This window comes from Quercus suber, unplaced genomic scaffold (assembly GCF_002906115.3).
Source record: "Quercus suber isolate HL8 unplaced genomic scaffold, Cork oak 2.0 scaffold_372, whole genome shotgun sequence".
Taxonomy (NCBI): domain Eukaryota; kingdom Viridiplantae; phylum Streptophyta; class Magnoliopsida; order Fagales; family Fagaceae; genus Quercus; species Quercus suber.
Window position 1 is genome coordinate 314,557 of NW_027069824.1, and position 18,795 is coordinate 333,351.

The window sequence follows — 18,795 nt, forward strand, 5'->3', positions numbered from 1 at the left end:
TTCTCAGTTTATACCTGTCCCAAGGTATACATAGATGCCTTTGCTTTTTAATCTCTCTCTCTCTTCTCTCTCCCTATGTATGTGTGTGTGTGTGTGTGTGTTAATAATGTAAATAGGATATACTCATAAAGCAATTTAGACCCATATGGAATTTTGATGTGTTCATGGAGGCACCCTGATCTGATTTTAGCAACATTCTCTAGTTCATTGTGTGAGAATATGCTGTCGTCATTGTATTTGTCCTATTCTAAAAATAATAACAAAGACAAAAAAAACTTTATAAAATAAAGGCATCTAGAATCCAATCCAATATGCTTAACAAAAAATATATAAATTAAAGGAAAGAAATATAAGAGCCATGTGACATATATTCGGCCAATATTACAGGTCACTAAGACCCATTCATCATTGGATTCTTATCTCTCTCCCTCTTTTCCCATTCTTCACAAATTCTAAATTTCAACTATTGATTAGCAAGTTTGTAATTCCTCGTGTCTCAAACCTGAATAGTAAAATATGTAATGTAACTTTTGCTGCAGAACAATTAAGCATAAAATTTCTTAAACCAAACTGAATTTACAAGTTGATGAGGGGAATATCAACAGGAAGTTGTCTTTTCTCTTGGCTCAAAAAGTATATGGTGTTTATGTGTGAAGAAATGGTATTTGGCAAATTTGCATCCTTTGTGTATGGGATATGAAAAAGGATAAACATAAAAAAAGAATCATACCATCTTGGGAAAGAGGCAAGCAGGAGTCCTTGTCAACAATATCAGTACTCAAGCATCTAATAAAGTGAAAGCCGAATGAATCGAAAGTAAGAGATGAGCCATTCTCAGCTAAAGTACACAGCTGCACAATTTCACTGCCATAGATGTTCACATGGACAATGGTAACTGCAATCTTCTCTCCCTTTTCCGGGCCAGTGCAAGCCTAGATATTCTTAGGCGTACATGAAGAAAGATACCAAGGCAGATAAAGATCAAAGAGAGCCAAAACTGCCTGAAGTACAGGGACACGTAGGATGATATGACAAGCATGCTAAACACTACGGCCCAAAAGATTGCCACAGCAACATCAGCCCTGCACGAAGTCAACATATCCTATTATTTAAAATGCTTTTAGGCACTGATGAAGGAGTCATAAGTAATCTAGATTAAAAAAATTTGACAAGTGTAAGTAATCTAGATAATTAACAAAGGTTCCCTTGAGATTAATTTCTTAAAACAATAGACAAGATTTGAGTGAAAAAGTGAAACAATGAAAGGGAGAATTAGACAGTTGAGTGCATCCAATAGAAGATTAATTAGAGAAAGAATATCACTGCTAAATTAATTAAATGATGACTCAATAGCCTACACGCAAAGGAAAAACTGAACAATTGTGTCCAATAAAATCCCGACTAAGTTGATACCCATGCAATCACACCCATTCTTCCCCCATAAACTACCCATGCCTGACATATTCCAACTAGCTGCAACCTCAGTGGGTATGATCAATAATGTTGCATAACTATCTAATCATCCATCTGTAGTTACAATCATAAAACTAATAAGTAGACCCAGCACTTTATCAGGTAGAAATGCCTTCTTGGATCACCTTAATGGTTTGTTTGGATAGAGGCATTTAAAGAGAAGAATTTGGATATCAACTTTTGGTCTAAATGACTTGAATAGAGTCCGAAATGACAATTTTTTTCTATTGATGAAATTTATGGATAGATTTGAGCGTTATTAATATATGGATTTGAAATGATTAGGTGTAAGATGTCATCTCAAATCCATAATATCACAAGTATTGAGGTACATACAGAATATCCTCCCTGTCTTGATAGAGTTTTATCAGCAATAAGCTAGGATAGCAGAGAACAAATAGAATAATAATGGTTTGTTTCGAGGGATCCACCCTCTAAATTTTCTAGCTGATTTATTCTAGTACCACTATTCCCAACAGTAAAGAGATAATTTTTGCAACTCCTATCCTATAAAGTTGCAAAAATTATCATTATTCAAGGGTCCCTTATTTATGCCACTATTCTCAACGGTAAGGAGGTAAAGTTTGCATATTATAAAAAACAAATACAAATCAGTAGAACTGTTATGCAGAGAAATACGCATCAAGATTTGGAACAGCTACCAACGGCACCTTCGACAATGGATCCTTGGACTTTACAAATGGGTTTATTTCCCTTCATAACATTCATCACCCTTGTATTTCCCTTCGTAACATTTATACCCTGGAAACTGCTTCTTCATTTTCTCCAAATCTTCCAGGTGGCCTCCATAGGTGATAATCCTTGCCAATGTACCAGGACTTCCCTTTTCTTTCTTCAATTTCGATGCTCCAAAACTGCATGTGGCCATAGTGATAAGCTTCCATCTTCCTATTGTCTAACGGCAACTATGGTTGAGTCAATAACCCCATCATCCAGTTTCTCTTTAAGCAAAGACACATGAATGACTGGGTGCACTCGAGTTCCTGCATGTAATTCGAACTCATATGCCACCAGTGCAACTCTTTCAATTATTTGGAAAGGACCATGATATCTGGGAGATAGTTTCAAGTTCTTTCTTAATGCAATGGAAGCTTGTTGGTATGACCGAATCTCAAGTAAACCTGATCCCTAACCTTGAATTCATTTTCTCACTGTTGAGCACCATATATTTCTTTCATGCGAGCATGTACTTCCTTAAGGTTGTGCTTTAGTTTCCTAAGAAGCAAATCACGATTCTTTATTCTTGGTCCACCTATTCAATCAGAGCAGTACCATGAAACATAGGTTAGCATATTGGATGGTAATCGCCCATAGACTACCTCAAAGGAGGTCTTTTTAATGGCCAAATGCGAGCTTGTATTGTAACAAAATTCAGCCCAGCTTAACCAATTCACCCAGTCTTTTGGTTCAGAACTAGTGAAGCATCTTAGATACATCTCTAATGTCCTATTAACTACTTCAGTTTGGCCATTTATTTAAGGGTGGTAAGAAAAACTAAAGCTAAATTTGGTGCCATTTAAATTGAACAACTCCAACCAAAACTTGCTTGAAAATGTGACATCCCTATCACAAACAATGGTTTGTGGTATGCCGTGGAGTTTAAAAATGAATAAAAATAATTTTGCAATGCTTGCAGCCGTGTAAGGGTGAAAAAGAGAGATAAAATGGGCAAATCTAAATAAACAATCTACTACAACCAGTATGGTTCATTTCCCCTTTGACATACGCAACCCATCAATAAAATCTATGGTGCCATTTTTGAACTGTGAGTACCAAGGCAAGTACTTTTAGGAGCTCGAACACTGGTAATAGCACTGAATTGAGAGGCCAACATCACCTGATCCTCACTTGGACACTCCTGAAAAGTGACCTTTTCATCCATATGAAACTTTATCAAGAGCCTTAAGAAGTCTCACTTGATTTCTTTAAGGGAGTGAAGCCATTGGACCCCTAAGACCACATCGAATCTTCCTAAAGGCAGGAAGTAGACATAGATGATGCTTGGAAATCCCTTCAAATGCAAATGCACACAGGAACATTTACCCAAGCTTTCTATCTTCTCTCTTAATGCTACCAAGACTTCAAAACGTCCCTTGCAATAGGTGCAAGCCCACCTTCTTGGCTATTTTTGCATTCACCACCAAGTTGTGGGTGCTACCTAAGTCAATTAAGACTAAGTTAGGAGCTAATTTTGCATTCACCAGGTTGTGGGTGCTACATAAGTCAATTAAGACTAAGGTAGGAGTCTTTCCCAAATGCATGTGTATCCTCATAGTTTCAGGAGTGGGCGCAGTACTCATAGCATGAAGGGAGTTGGCTAAGACTTTGCTAACTTCATGACCTTCCAGCTCCACTTCCATTTCACACTCCATCACTTTTGCCTTCACAACATGACTTAATGAGAAACAATTTTTTACATATGTGCCCAAACCCCTTTTCATAATTCAACCAAAGTCATCCTTTTGATTGGTGGAGGGGCTTGGTTGTTTGCCACACTTCTAGGTTGCATGTTGGTCTGGGTTCTTGGAATCTGGTTCTTCTTTGGGCCAAGTTTCATGCTTCATAGAGTCTTGCTAAGCTGATTGCCGTATGTAAATAATGAGAGAAGCCACCGCATCAATATATCGGCCCTGATTAAAAAAGTCTGTACCTAGTGCACAAAGCTCTCTCTTTTTGCGAGGTCTTGGTAGGCAGCCTTACCCCCAATTTGTTTTGGAGAGGCTGATTCCTGTACATTGGCCTTGATTGAATCCTGAAAACCATTGACAAAGCACCTAACTTGATGCCCTTGGGATGGTGGACCAGCCTTCACAAGGAGCTTCTCAAACTGTGTCTGGTTCCAATCTGCTGCAACTTGGTGAGCTCTCCAAGGAAATCGAAAATCAAGTCAGACCATAACATGAGTGATGGTCCTCCTTAAACTCACCCCTCGTCACTACTTGCTTTTCTTGCTTCAACAATTGGAACCATAGTTGGGCATCAACTTCAAGATGGAAAGACACAAGGGCAACATGATCCTTAAAGGAAGTCTCTTGCAGTTGGGAAAAACTACTCAAGTCAGCAGAGCTAGCTAGTTGGATCTTCACTCCCATTGAAGCAAGGTAAGTCCAACTTAAAAAGCTTGGAAATGTAAGTGTGTCAATTGGGTTGGAGTTGCCTGCCACCATGAGTTCATAACTATCACGTCGATCATAATGAGCATGGGTGCTTTCAGCATCATCTCAACATAAGTTGATAGTGTCAAGTCGGTTGAAAATATTGGCAATGCAGTCGATGAGTGCCTATCTATGAAGTGCATACACATCAAAATGGGCAACGTGTTCATGTCCGCCACATGTCCAACACGGACACAGCAAGAAATGTTGTGTTGGGTCTGTGTCAGTGCTTCATAGGCTGCTGTTGACTAGTAGTCAGGGAGGTAACACTGTGCTCTAGTTATTCTACTCCTTGATCCATTCCCAAGCCCTGGTACCACTTTGGTAGATGCAAAATATCCTTCTCTATCTTGATGGAATGTTATCAACAATAAGGCAGGGAAACAAAGAGAAACAGAGGATAAATAGAGTAGAATGGTTGTTTTGGGGGACCCATCCTCTAACTTAAAACTTTGATGCCTAGTATTATTCAAGGGTTCCTTATTTATACCACTATTTTCAACGGTAAAGAGATAAAGTTTGCACATTATAAATACAAAATACAAATCTGTAAAACTATTATGCAAAGAACTATGAACCATAATTTAGAACAGCTACTCCAACAGCTCCTTGGACTCTTTCAAACAGTTTCTTTCACTTCACAACATATTTTTGTTCAAGCAAAATTTTCAAAGCTAAAATCATCATGTGTCGTTAAATTTATATGTAGCCATATTCTAGCAATCGATCTTCAAATCCCTTGATTTTAAATCCTCAAAGCCAAACACAACCCAAGGGAAATTATGGATGTATTTATGCCACAACCAAAAAAACAACCACCCACCCAAAAAAAACAACCCCCCCCCCCCCCCCCCCCCCCAAAAAAAAAAAACCCCAACATCTTTAATCTAAAAAATCTTGATATAGAAACCCCTCTTTAGGATGATGCGGATATGAGATGCCCACATCACAGACATCCAAAAACCTCAATCTCCAAGTACCTTACTAATGGATACTTAAAAACACATTAGTTGGTTAGGACTCCATAATGCATTAGGTCTTCCACTGCAACTAATATCGATGATAGAATTTTTCATGATATTTGACATAGAAATAACATATAGCAAAAGTTATCAAAAAGTTAGCTATTTTAAGTTGAAGCTAGCTCACTCCATGCAATTTATAGAAACTTTAGTCAACAGCCTTTGCCACCGTAACAATTTCCCATATTTTAATGTTACCCTCACTATATTCTCTTATCTAAAACTAATCTCAATCAGTTTCACTTGAAAGCTTGTTAGCTCTAAAAAACCAACACCAAGAGTTCTAGAAAACATTCTCAGACTATTAAAACACCACCCTACTAATTGGCTCTTGATTTGGGAAACACTCAGTTCAATTAGGCTCATTTATACCACCATTATGAGAGTGATATATGATTGATATCCAACAACAACAATAACAAGCTTTAGTACCAAATTTTTTGGGGGTCACCTATGGATCCTCAATAGATTAGTCAAGGTCGACTACATTTATTTGGGGATGCCCCATGGCCCCCAACAAGTATTTGTAGTGGATCCGTTCATAAGAAGGTGACTAAATTTTATGTTGGCCATCAACCTACCATGACCCTCCTCCTTTGCCTGGGCTTGGGATCGACAGTGATCAAAATATACGACACTAATTACTAAGCACAAACAAAGGTGGAGTTATACTATTGATACCCATATGCTTTAACTGAATACAATCACCAAGAATAGGAAACTCCTTAAAAATTGACTAAACGTGCATATGGTTGAAGTAATAATTAAACTACCTCATAACCAACCCTGTGCTTGTACTAGGAGAAACCTCAAGACTAAAAGAATGAGAACAATGAGATACATTATACTCTTCACTTTTTCTTTTTCTTTTTTCTTTTTCTTTTTGATGACCTGGAACCTCACCAAGGTTTGGACTACATTATACTCTTCTCCAATCATAAAGAACCCATTCAAATGCACTCAAATGGTCTTGTTATTCCTCAAATATATACCAAAAATTAAATTTGTACGAATCAAAAGATTTAGATAAGAAATCAAGCTGAGACAAACAGTTCATGGTATCTAAACTCAATAAACTACTTAAAAGGCCAACTGTACTTGCTCATATAGGGGAAAAACAAAGATAAAACAAAAATGCATGCAAATGTATTGATTCAAGATTCATTGGAAGAGTACATGCTTAGTTTACACTTTAATTTTATCGAGACTCAGGATTTTCCTGGCTTCAGAATTTAAATCAAAAAATCAATTTCTTAGTTTCTAAAAATGTTGTGGGCAGATGGAATGTCTTTTTTGACAGTATAGTTAGTGAATCAATCAACATTTGTAATTTTGCACAAAGAAATACCTTAAACTGACCTGGAAAAGACTCTAAAACATTGCAGCCAAAAAAAAATTTACAGGATCCCCTAACTGGTGGGAAATACAGACACACAAAATGAACCAGAAATGGCCACACAAACGATTATAGAAATTTGGAAGTAGAAGCAATGGAAATGGTTAAAATTTGTTTCAGCAACTACGGTACAATTCTTTGGAAGCCCCGTAAGATAAAGAGGTCAGAAAAAATTGATGCATGAATTTACTTATAAGAAATAAAAATTCCAAGTTAAAACTAAACCCTACTTAGTCCTAAGCCTTTCTAAATCAAAAAATGCTCTTATTTCAAACCTTATACTCTTATAGAGCTGATCCCCACACCCCCCCCCAAAAAAAAAATCCCAGCTTGGATTTGGCATAGCTTCACATTTCCAAAATATTATTCATTATTACTTCAGTTCTTTCCAAGATTACCACAAGGTTTCTTTCTTTCTTTTTTTTCTTTCTTTTTTTTCGATTTTTCATAATCATATGGATGTAAAGTGGGACAAAATATATTTGCTTACAATAGAGTCAATAATTTTGGATGAGGAACTACCGAACACAATCACTTGTTGTCGTTTCTCTTCAATTTTCTGTTTCAATTTTCTGTTGAGGTCAACAACAACTTGACCCAAATGTAAACGAAAGCAAAGCAAGTGTCAACGAATGTAAACTCCTTTCAGCAGTTAACAAATAAAATTTCTCATCATTCATCACCACTGCCCATTAAAAGCACATCAAGTAATAAAATCCAAATCCACCAATTACTTTCAAAACCAAAAATGAATTCACCAAACCACAAAAAATCCGAAGCACCAAATCATTTCCACTTAAAAGCAAGATTTTTCTCAATCTACCAAAACAGGGAAACTGGAAAAATCCAAAATCAGATCCCATTTATTGCAACCTCAACATAGCCTCAGCCTCAATTTCCACAAACTCAAATTCATGAAGTTACAGTGCTAAAACTGTCACTAGCAAAACACTTAATAATAATTCTATGGTAATCGGTCATAATAGAAAGGCTATAACACCATAACACAAAGCACTCTATGACAAAAATTCAAGATTTGTTTGGGTTTTACACGATAACACAAAGCAGAACTCTAAATAAACAGCTTCGAATATATAAAAAAAAAAAACAAGCACAAAACGGAAGAAGAGCAAAGAAGGGTATACATACCAGGAAGCGATATGGGGTTTAGGAGAGAAGACAGTGAGAGCAGGACACTTGTTCTGGGATCGGATCTGGTAGTCTCTGAGTTGCTCCACGAGTTTCGACCGAGTTATCATTTCTCTTGGGATCGGAGATCTTTGTAGTTTCTCCGACATTCAAAATCAAAAAACAACAACGACACACACAGAGAGACGCCAAGATTTTCCGAGCTGGAGTTACGGTTTTATTGACAGATTCAGATTGTAAATGAATTCTGGTTCGAGAATAGGCCACACCAGTTCCAAGATCCAACAACGAAATCCAGGCGAAGTGAAGAGTGAAAGAAAGTAAGAAACGTAAGAAGAAGTGAATTCAGTTTGTTGCACTGCCTGCTTTGCTACTTCTTTTCGTTTCGATTATTGTTATTATTAATTAATTGGGTAAATTTAAAATACTAATACACACATTTTGCACATGTTCCATGTAAACAAGTTTTTAAAATGTATACAAATTTTCAAAACATATATACAATTTATTAAGATTGTAAACAATTCTATATATTTAATTATATAATTTTTTAACAAAAAAAATACACAATTTTATAAATTTAATATATGTAAATTTTCAAATAATGTATATAATTCAGTATATTTAATATACACAAATTTTCAAAACATACACACGATTCTAGATATTTAATATAAACAATTTTAAAAAATTTACACAATTCATACATTCAACGTACACAAATTTTCAAATAATGTTCATTTTGTATACTTAACACACATAATTTTTTTAAATGTATACAAATATGTACAATTAATGTACACAACTAAATGTACAAAATTTTCAAATTATGTATACAATTTTGTACATTCAACAAACATACTAAGAATGTAAGCAATTCTATAAATTCAATATACACAATTTTGTACATTTCATATATACATTTTTTCAAGGAATATGCACAATTTTATATATTCGAAGTCCACAATTTTCTAGATTGTACACAATTCTAGACATTCAAGGTACACAAAATTTCAACTAATGTAAACAATTTTGTATATTTAATGTACACAATTTTTTTAAATTCTACACAATTTTGAACACTCAACTTATACTGAGTTACTATACTATTAATATATGGTAGGGTCCGTGAAAATGTCAAAGAAATTGATGTCCCTAGGACTATAGAGAAAACTAAATAGTGTGGTTTACAATTAAAAATCTTATTCAATCATTGATTATAGATTTATCTAAGAACAATAACATAAATCAGAGTTTGAGGAAGAAGAAAAAAGAAGGAGTCCCCAACCTACAACATTTAAAGGAGAATTAATTTAATCACATAGTTTGGACTGTTAGAATATCCTCAACGACACCCCATGAATCCATTTTAGGTCCAGCCCATGTAGGCCCAATCTGTAGAATAATATTAGAGTAATAAGTTACATTGGTTCATTTTCTTAAACTATACTAGCCTCATCACATGAGCTCCACACATATGATGAGACTTTTTTTTTTTTTTTTTTTTTGAGTTTAATATAATTTTTCAATTTGAAATTATCTACTATTAGTGAGATTACACCGGAAGGAAATTTAGGATTTAAAAATGAGTAAACTACTAGGTTTAGTGTGTACTAGTTTTTAGGAGAAAAAAAAAGTATCAAACATGTGTAAATATATCCCAATCACAATATTTAACTAAAACTAGATCAAGTTTTAGTTGTTTGAGAACAATTGGATAAACTATAAAGAAACAAGAAACATATAAAAATCTACTGTGATTGTTCAATGATCAAACAGTAAAGGAAACCTATACTACAACAATTTAAGAACTCCTATGCCTATACTTTCAATTTACTATAGTCTTTATTCTAGATCAAAAAACAGGTGTAATTAAAATAACAGAAAACCTAGATCAAGTTTCATTTGTTTGAGAACAATTGGATAAACTATAAAGAAACAAGAAACATATAAAAATCTATTGTGATTGTTCAATGATCAAACAATAAAGGAAACCTATACAGCAACAATTTAAGAACTCCTCTGACAACCTATACTTTCAATTTACTATAGTCTTTATATTCATGTATGTTCACGTTGCTAATCATGTATATCTAATCATGTATACACATAAATATACAGGATTAGCAACGTGAACATACATGAATATAAAGACTATAGTGAATTGTAAGTATAGGTTGCCATAGGAGTTTTTAAATTGCTACATTATATATTTTTTATTGCACTTGAATTTTTTAGATATCAATCCCAAAACAAAGAAAGACCCACTAATCCAATCCCAAAACTAAATGAAAAAATGAGACATGTTCTAATTTTAATTATTTCTCCAGAGTAGCATGTTCTAATTTCAATTATTTGGATTAGGTAAGCTAGAGAATAGTGAAGCCTTAAGAAATGATGAACAATATTATAGAGATTATCTAAAAATGAAACTCTGCTATACAAATTATAATGCCCTAAGAAAATGAACCTGGAGAGGTTATAATACATTTTTTTTTCTCTAAGAATATGAACACTGCTATAGAGATTATGATACGAAATTTCATTAAAAAAAAATACATTTTGCTAACTAAAATAACTAAAATGAAAAATGTATTTCAAATTCGAAACAAAAAGAGACAAAAATAGTTGAGTAGAGGAAATCTTTTAGGTTTTGACAATCTTTCTATCTCACCCAAATTATTTTATTGTCTTTTCCAATCTTTCTTCTCTTTCTGTTAGATCTCTCTGTCTGACATTTCTTCTTTTTTTCTTGTACTCTACTCTTGCCTCTTTTACTAAGCCTGTGAGCCTGCTTCTCCCAACCAAGTTTTTCCTCCTTTGATTCGTTGGGGTTTTTTTTTTTTCTTCTTTTTTTTTTTTTAGACGACCCTTAAGGTCAGTAGTTTATGATTCTGCGTTTAACTCAATTTTGCCATTTTTGGTAAAATTCGGTAATTTTGTCACCTAATTGCTTAATTAGTGCGAATTAGGGTTTTAAACGTTTTTGCTCAGTATTTATATGTTTTGTAGCCGTCAGAGGCAAATTAGACTATTATCAATAAGCACAGACATTTTGTCAATTTTCTTTTCTGGTGGATTCCAGTTTTATCTCCCTGTGGATTCAGGGAAACCACTCGTGGATTCGAGGTTTACTACCAAGGAACTAACAGTTTAGTTTCTGTTTCATCAAGAGAGCATCGTGTGTGCTCTTCTTCAGGCTTCCGCGACATCATATATTAATCATCCATTTTAAGAAACTCTTTACGAGAAATTAAAATAATAAAAAAAAAACTGTCAAAAAAGTTTTTTTTAGATAGAAATCCTAAAATTTTCATTGCCTTTTATAGTTCCGAACTAAAACCATGACAACAATCACGATAACCATAAAACCTGCACTATATATCATAGGCAGAAAGTGAAGCGGTACAAGTCTTGCTGCCTAAAATAGAACACAAAGTAGATCCAACCCAATGGACACAAAAGCATACAATCTTCCAATTTTTTTCTATTTGTCCTTCTTTTAATCACGATGGAAACTACCGAGCAGACAAATGCAAACTCTGCTGTTGCTATAGCCACAAATGTAAAAACTTCGTCCCGGGTTGATTTATGGGTAGCATCTAGTAAGCTCAAAGTTTGAAGAACAAGTCCAAAAGCCATTGTTGATGACGTGACCTCCAACCCATTCAGACTATCTTCGTCATTCCTTGCAGGAGCTTGTTCCCCGCTTACATCATTCCCCCTTCTTGGAGGTTCCCCACCTCCTGGAGCTTCCTCAGTGCGAATATCTATGCTGGCAGTCACAGAAGTTAGTCACTTTTTCATTTTCCCATAAAATTTTCCTAAATTGTTTATTAAAGTAAAACCTCTTTCTATCTCTCTTTTTCATTTGATACAACAAGTATACTCGATGCTACTTGATATATAGTAACATTTTGCATGATTAGATATACATGATTAACAACGTCAGTGTACATGAATATAAAGATTATAGTGAATTGAAAGTATAGGTTGCCATAGGATTTCTTAAATTGTTGCAGTATATATTTTTTATTGTACTTGAATCTTTTAGATATCAATCCCAAAACAAAGAAAGACCCACTAATCCAATTCCAAAACCAAATGGAAAAATGAGACATGTTCGAATTTCAATTGTTTCTCCAGAGCATCATGTTCTAATTTCAATTATTTGGATTAAGTAAGCTAGAGAATAGTGAATCCTTAAGAAATGATGAACAATGCTATAGAGATTAGCTAAAAATGAAACTCTGCTATAGAAATTATAATACCCTAAGAAAATGAACGCTGCTATAGAGATTATGACACAAAATTTCATAAAGAAAATGAACAATACATTTTGCTAACTAAAATGAAAAACGTATTTCAAATTAGAAACAAAAAGAGACAAAAATAGTTGAGTAGAGGAAATTTTTTAGGTTTTGACGATCCTTCTATCTCACCAAAATTATTTTACTGTCTTTTCCAATCTTTCTTCTCTTTCTATCAGATCTTTCTGTTTGACATTTCTTCTTTTTTTCTTGTACTCTAGTCTTGCCTCTTTTACTATGCCTGTGAGCCCGCTTCTTCCAACCAAGTTTTTCTCCTTTGATTCATTGGGGTTTTTTTTTTTTTTTTTTTTTAGTAAAACCTCTTTCTATCTCTCTTTTTCATTTGATATAGTAAGTATACTCAACGCTACTGGATATATAGTAACATTTTGCATGATTAGATATACATGATTAATAACGTGAATATACATGAATATAAAGACTACAGTGAATTGAAAGTATAGGTTGCCATAGGAATTCTTAAATTGTTGCAGTATATATTTTTTATTGTACTTGAATCTTTTAGATATCAATCCCAAAACAAAGAAAGACCCACTAATCCAATTCCAAAACCAAATGGAAAAATGAGACATGTTCTAATTTCATTTGTTTCTCTAGAGCATCATGTTCTAATTTCATTTGTTTCTCTAGAGCATCATGTTCTAATTTCAATTATTCGGATTAAGTAAGCTAGAGAATAGTGAAACCTTAAGAAATGATGAACATTGCTATAGAGATTAGCTAAAAATGAAACTTTGCTATAGAAATTATAATACCCCAAGAAAATGAACCTGGATGATTATAAAACATTTTTTTTCCCTAAGAAAATGAACTCTGCTATAGAGATTATGATACAAAATTTCATAAAGAAAATAAACAATACATTTTGCTAACTAAAATAACTAAAATGAAAAATGTATTTCAAATTAGAGACAAAAAGAGACAAAAATAGTTGAGTAAAGAAATTTTTTAGGTTTTGAAGATCTTTCTATCTCACCAAAATTATTTTACTGTCTTCCCCAATCTTTCTTCTCTTTCTGTCATATCTTTTTTTCTGACATTTCTTCTTTGTGGAGCGGATAATTGATCCGCGTGCTTGGTCACGAGTGCACTATATGTTGTAGACATTGCTCTGTGTTTGGCACGCTAGACCTAGTATCCGTTTGGGAACCATTTATCTAGCTTTTTGCTAAAAACTTTTTAATGAAAGTGTGCTAAAGTATATTTATACCTTAAAATTTTTTGAAAAAATGGGAAAATGCAATAAAAAGTGAAGTTTTAAAAAACTGCACATAAAAACTAAAAACTGAACTTATAAGTTATCCTAAGTTATTCTCTGCTTAGCATGTTACTAGTTATTCTAAGTTATAATTTGTGCATGTCATAAGTAATATAACTTGTTATATCTTTCCTTAAAAGTTATCAATTCGAGTGAAGTTTGTAGTGTGCGTGTTTGTTTCTCAAAATACAATGGTTATAGTTAGGGCATAAATTAATCATCCATTTTAAGAAATTATTTATGAGAATTTAAAATATATAAATAAATAAAAACTGTCAAAAAAGTTTTTTTAGATAGAAATCCTAAAATTTTCATTGCCTTTTATAGTTTTGAACTAAAACCATGACAACAATCACGATAACCATAAAACTTGCACTATATATCATAGGCAAAAAGTAAAGCCGTACAAGTCTTGCTGCCTGAAATAGGACACAAAGTAGTTCCAACCCAATGGACACTAAAAGTATACAATCTACCAATTTTTTTTTCTACTTGTCCTTCTTTTAATCACGATGGAAACTACCGAGCAAACAAATGCAAACTCTGCTGTTGCTATAGCCACAAGTGTAAAAACTTCGTCCCGGGTTGATTTATGGGTAGCATCTAGTAAGCTCAAATTTTGAAGAACAAGTCCAAAAGCCGTTGTCGATGACGTGACCTCCAACCCATTCAGACTATCTTCATCATTCCTTGCAGGAGCTTGTTCCCCGCTTACATCACTCCCCTCTCTTGGAGGTTCCCCACCTCCTGGAGCTTCCTCAGTGGGAATATCTATGCTGGTAGTCACAGAAGTTAGTCACTTTTTCATTTTCCCATAAAAGTTTCCTAAAATTGTTTATTAAAGTAAAACCTCTTTCTATCTCTCTTTTTCATTTGATACAATAAGTATACTCGACGCTACTTGATATATGGTAACATTTTGCATGATTAGATATACATGATTAACAACGTGAATATACATGAATATAAAGACTATAGTGAATTGAAAGTATAGGTTGCCATAGGATTTCTTACATTGTTGCAGTATATATTTTTTATTGTACTTGAATCTTTTAGATATCAATCCCAAAACAAAGAAAGACCCACTAATCCAATTCCAAAACCAAATGGAAAAAATGAGACATGTTCTAATTTCAATTGTTTCTCCAGAGCATCATGTTCTTATTTGAATGATTCGGATTAAGTAAGCTAGAGAATAGTGAATCCTTAAGAAATGATGAACAATGCTATAAAGATTAGCTAAAAATGAAGCTCTGCTATAGAAATTATAATACCCTAAGAAAATGAGCCTGGAAGATTATAAGACATTTTTTCCCTAAGAAAATGAACGCCGCTATAGAGATTATGACACAAAATTTCATAAAGAAAATGAACATTACATTTTGCTAACTAAAATAACTAAAACGAAAAATGTATTTCAAATTAGAAACTAAAAGAGACAAAAATAGTTGAGTAGAGGAAATTTTTTAGGTTTTGACGATCCTTCTATCTCACCAAAATTATTTTACTGCCTTTTCCAATCTTTCTTCTCTTTCTATCAAATCTTTCTGTTTGACATTTCTTCTTTTTTTCTTGTACTCTACTCTTGCCTCTTTTAATAAGCTTGTGAGCCCGCTTCTCCCAACTGGGTTTTTCCTCCTTTGATTCATTGCATTTTTTTTTTTTTGGTGTGTGTGTGGGACAGATAATAGATCCGCGTGCTTGGAAACAAGTGCACTATATGTTGTAGACATTGCTCTGTGCTTGGCATGCTAGACTTAGTATCTGTTTGGGAACTGTTTATCTAGCTTTTTGCTAAAAACTTTTTAATAAAAGTGTGCTAAAGTATATTTATACCTTAAAATTTTTTGAAAAAAATTGGGAAAATGCGATAAAAAGTGAGGTTTTAAAAAACTGCACATAAAAACTAAAAACTAAACTTATAAGTTATCCTAAGTTATTCTCTGTGCTTAGCATGTTACTAGTTATTCTAAGTTATAATTTGTGCTTGTCATAAGTAATATAACTTGCTATGCAAACTCTGCTATTGCTATAGCCACAAGTGTAAAAACTTTGTCCCGGGTTGATTTATGGGTAGCATCTAGTAAGCTCAAAGTTTGAAGAACAAGTCCAAAAGCCATTGTCGATGACATGACCTCCACCCATTCAGACTATCTTCGTTATTCCTTGCAGGAGCTTGTTCCCTGCTTACATCATTCCCCCCTCTTGGAGGTTCCCCACCTCCTGGAAGTTCCCCACCTCCTGGAGGTTCTTCAGTGTGAATATCTATGCTAGCAGTCATAGAAGTTAGTCACTTTTTCATTTTCCCATAAAAGTTTACTAAAATTGTTTATTAAAGTAAAACCTCTTTTTATCTCTCTTTTTCATTTGATACAGCAAGTATATACTCGACGCTACTTGATATATAGTAACATTTTGCATGATTAGATATACATGATTAACAACGTGAACATAAATCACGTTAGCGACGCTACTTGATTTTCTATTCACTCAACTTATACTACCTGGCCAAAAAAAAAACTTATATTGAGTTACTATACTATTAATATATGGTGGGGTCCATGAAAATGGCGAAGAAATTGATGTCCCTAGGACTATAGAGGAAAAAAAGAAGAAGTGTGGTTTACAATTAAAAATCTGATTCAATCCTTGATTATAGATTTATTTATGAACAATAACATAAATTGGATTTTGATGAAGAAAAAGAAGGAGTGCCCGGCCTACAACATTTAAAGGAGAATTAATTTAATCGCATAGTTTTGATTACTAGATTATCCTGCCAATGCCAAAGGCCTTGTAGTTGAATTGGCACATCCCCATACACAAAGTGCTTGAGGGTTTATAGGGGAAATGATTTGAGCTGCAGGGTTAGCAACATGTTATAATTATTTCTCAAAAAAAAAAAAAAATCCTACCAACGACACCCCATGAATCCATTTCAGGTCCAGCACATGGCCCAATCGTAATAATAATATTAGAGCAATAATCTACATCAGTTCATTTCCTTAAACCATACTAACAGGAAAGAAATTTAGGATTTGAAATTTAGTAAATTACTAGATTTAATGCACTAGTTTTTAGGAAAAAAAAAGTGTCAAACATGCATATAATATATTTACATAGAAGATGTGCTAAAATTTAGGAAAAAAAGTTTCTTTGGTAGTTTTTTCTTGTTTTTGAATTTTATTGAATTACAATTTTAAAAATATTTTTTATTTTTTAGAAATAGAGATTATAATTAGATTTTAGATATTTTTAACAATTTTTGAAATCATAACTAACTTTATAAATCCGGACGAGAAATAACACAATATAATCTGGCGACACAATAGACAGTTGGGTCTGCTAAAGTAGTTAACGAGGAATAACACAATATAATCTTGCGACACAATAGATAGTTGGGTCTGCTAGAGTTGTTAGAGGCAAACAGCAGTTGGTCAGACGCTGAGCCCAGCACTAGCGTCCAACGTGATATATTAAGCATATAAAATATTAGTTAGTACTTTTGAAGCAACCAGAATTCCGTTGTCGTCCAGCGGTTAGGATATCTGGCTTTCACCCAGGAGACCCGGGTTCGATTCCCGGCAACGGAACTTTTTTAACATTTTTATTTTTATATTTTTATATGAAGTGAGCTTCCATGACTTCAAACTTATAAATTGTTAAAATTAGCCAAGTGTCAACAAATATCTCACATATCAAGCCTCTTTAAAATTTTATATTTTTTAAAATTTTTTTTTTTATGAAATGAGTTTCTATGACTTCAAACTTATACATTGTTGTTAAAACTAGTCAAGTCTTGATAAATATCTCATATATCAAACCTTTTTAATTTTTAATTTTTTTTGTTTTTTTTTTTTTTTTATGAAATGAGTTTTCATGACTTTGAATTAGCAACAAATTATATATATATATATATAAAATAAAAAATAAATAAAAAATCTTCATGAAATGAGCTCCCTTTTTAAACTTTTTTTTTTTTTTAATTTTCTTTATGAAGTAAGCTTCCATGACTTCAAACTTATAAATTGTTAAACTAGCAAAGTCTTGACAAATATCTCACATATCAAGCCTCTTTAAAATTTTATATTTTTTTATAAAATAAGTTTTCGTGACTTTGAACTTATACATTGTTAAAACTAACAAAGTCTTGATAAACATCTAATATATCAAGCCTTTTTAATTTCTTTGTGAAATGAGCTACCATGACTTTGAACTTATACATTGTTAAAAATAGCCAAGTCATGACAAATATTTCACATATTAAGCCTCGACATATATCTCACATATCAAGAGTCTTATAGCTCAGTTGAGACAACAATTTTTTTATAAAAAATTTCTTTATGAATTTTTGAACTCTTTTTTTTTTAATTATTTTAATTTTCTTTATGAAATGAGCTTCCATGACTTCAAACTTATAAATTGTTAAAAGTAGTCAAGTCTCGACAAATATCTCACATATCAAGCTTTTTTAAAAATTTATATTTTAAAATTTTTTTTTTTATGAAATGAGTTTCCATGACTTCGAACTTATATACTATTGTTAAAACTAACCAATTCTCGATAAATATCTCATATATCAAGCCTCTTTGTTTATTTATTTATTTATTTATTTTTAATTTCTTTATGAAATGAGCTTCCATGACTTTGAATTTATATGTGGTTAAAAATAGCCAAGTGTTGACAAATATCTCACATATCAAGAGTCTCATAGCTCAGTTAAGGCAACAATTTTTTTTTTTTTTAATTTTCTTTATGAAATGAGCTTCCTTAATTTCAAATTTACACATTATTAAAAATAACCAAGCCTTGACAAATATCTCATATATCAAGAGCTAGAATTTTTTTTTTTTTAATTTCTTTCTAAAATGGGCTTCCACAACTTCAAAATTCCAATACGTTGTTATAATAATCAGGTCTCAACAAATATCTCACATTTCTTAGGGTTTCTAATAAAAACATTCAAGATTTAAATTATCCCACCCCCAAC

At 33.0% G+C, this 18,795-nt stretch overlaps 1 long non-coding RNA gene and 1 other non-coding gene across 2 annotated transcripts; one reads left to right on the forward strand and one right to left on the reverse strand.

Annotated features, from left to right (window-relative positions):
• Positions 1-262: 262 nt before the first annotated feature.
• Positions 263-8,666, reverse strand: LOC112006203 (uncharacterized). The gene is made up of 2 exons (XR_010623853.1): positions 8,217-8,666; positions 263-1,082 (listed from the first exon to the last, which is right to left on the reverse strand). It is a non-coding gene; the product is annotated as an uncharacterized LOC112006203 (long non-coding RNA).
• An 8,660-nt stretch (positions 8,667-17,326) lies between these two features.
• TRNAE-UUC (transfer RNA glutamic acid (anticodon UUC)) lies at positions 17,327-17,398 on the forward strand. The gene has a single exon. It is a non-coding gene; the product is annotated as a tRNA-Glu (tRNA).
• Positions 17,399-18,795: the final 1,397 nt, after the last annotated feature.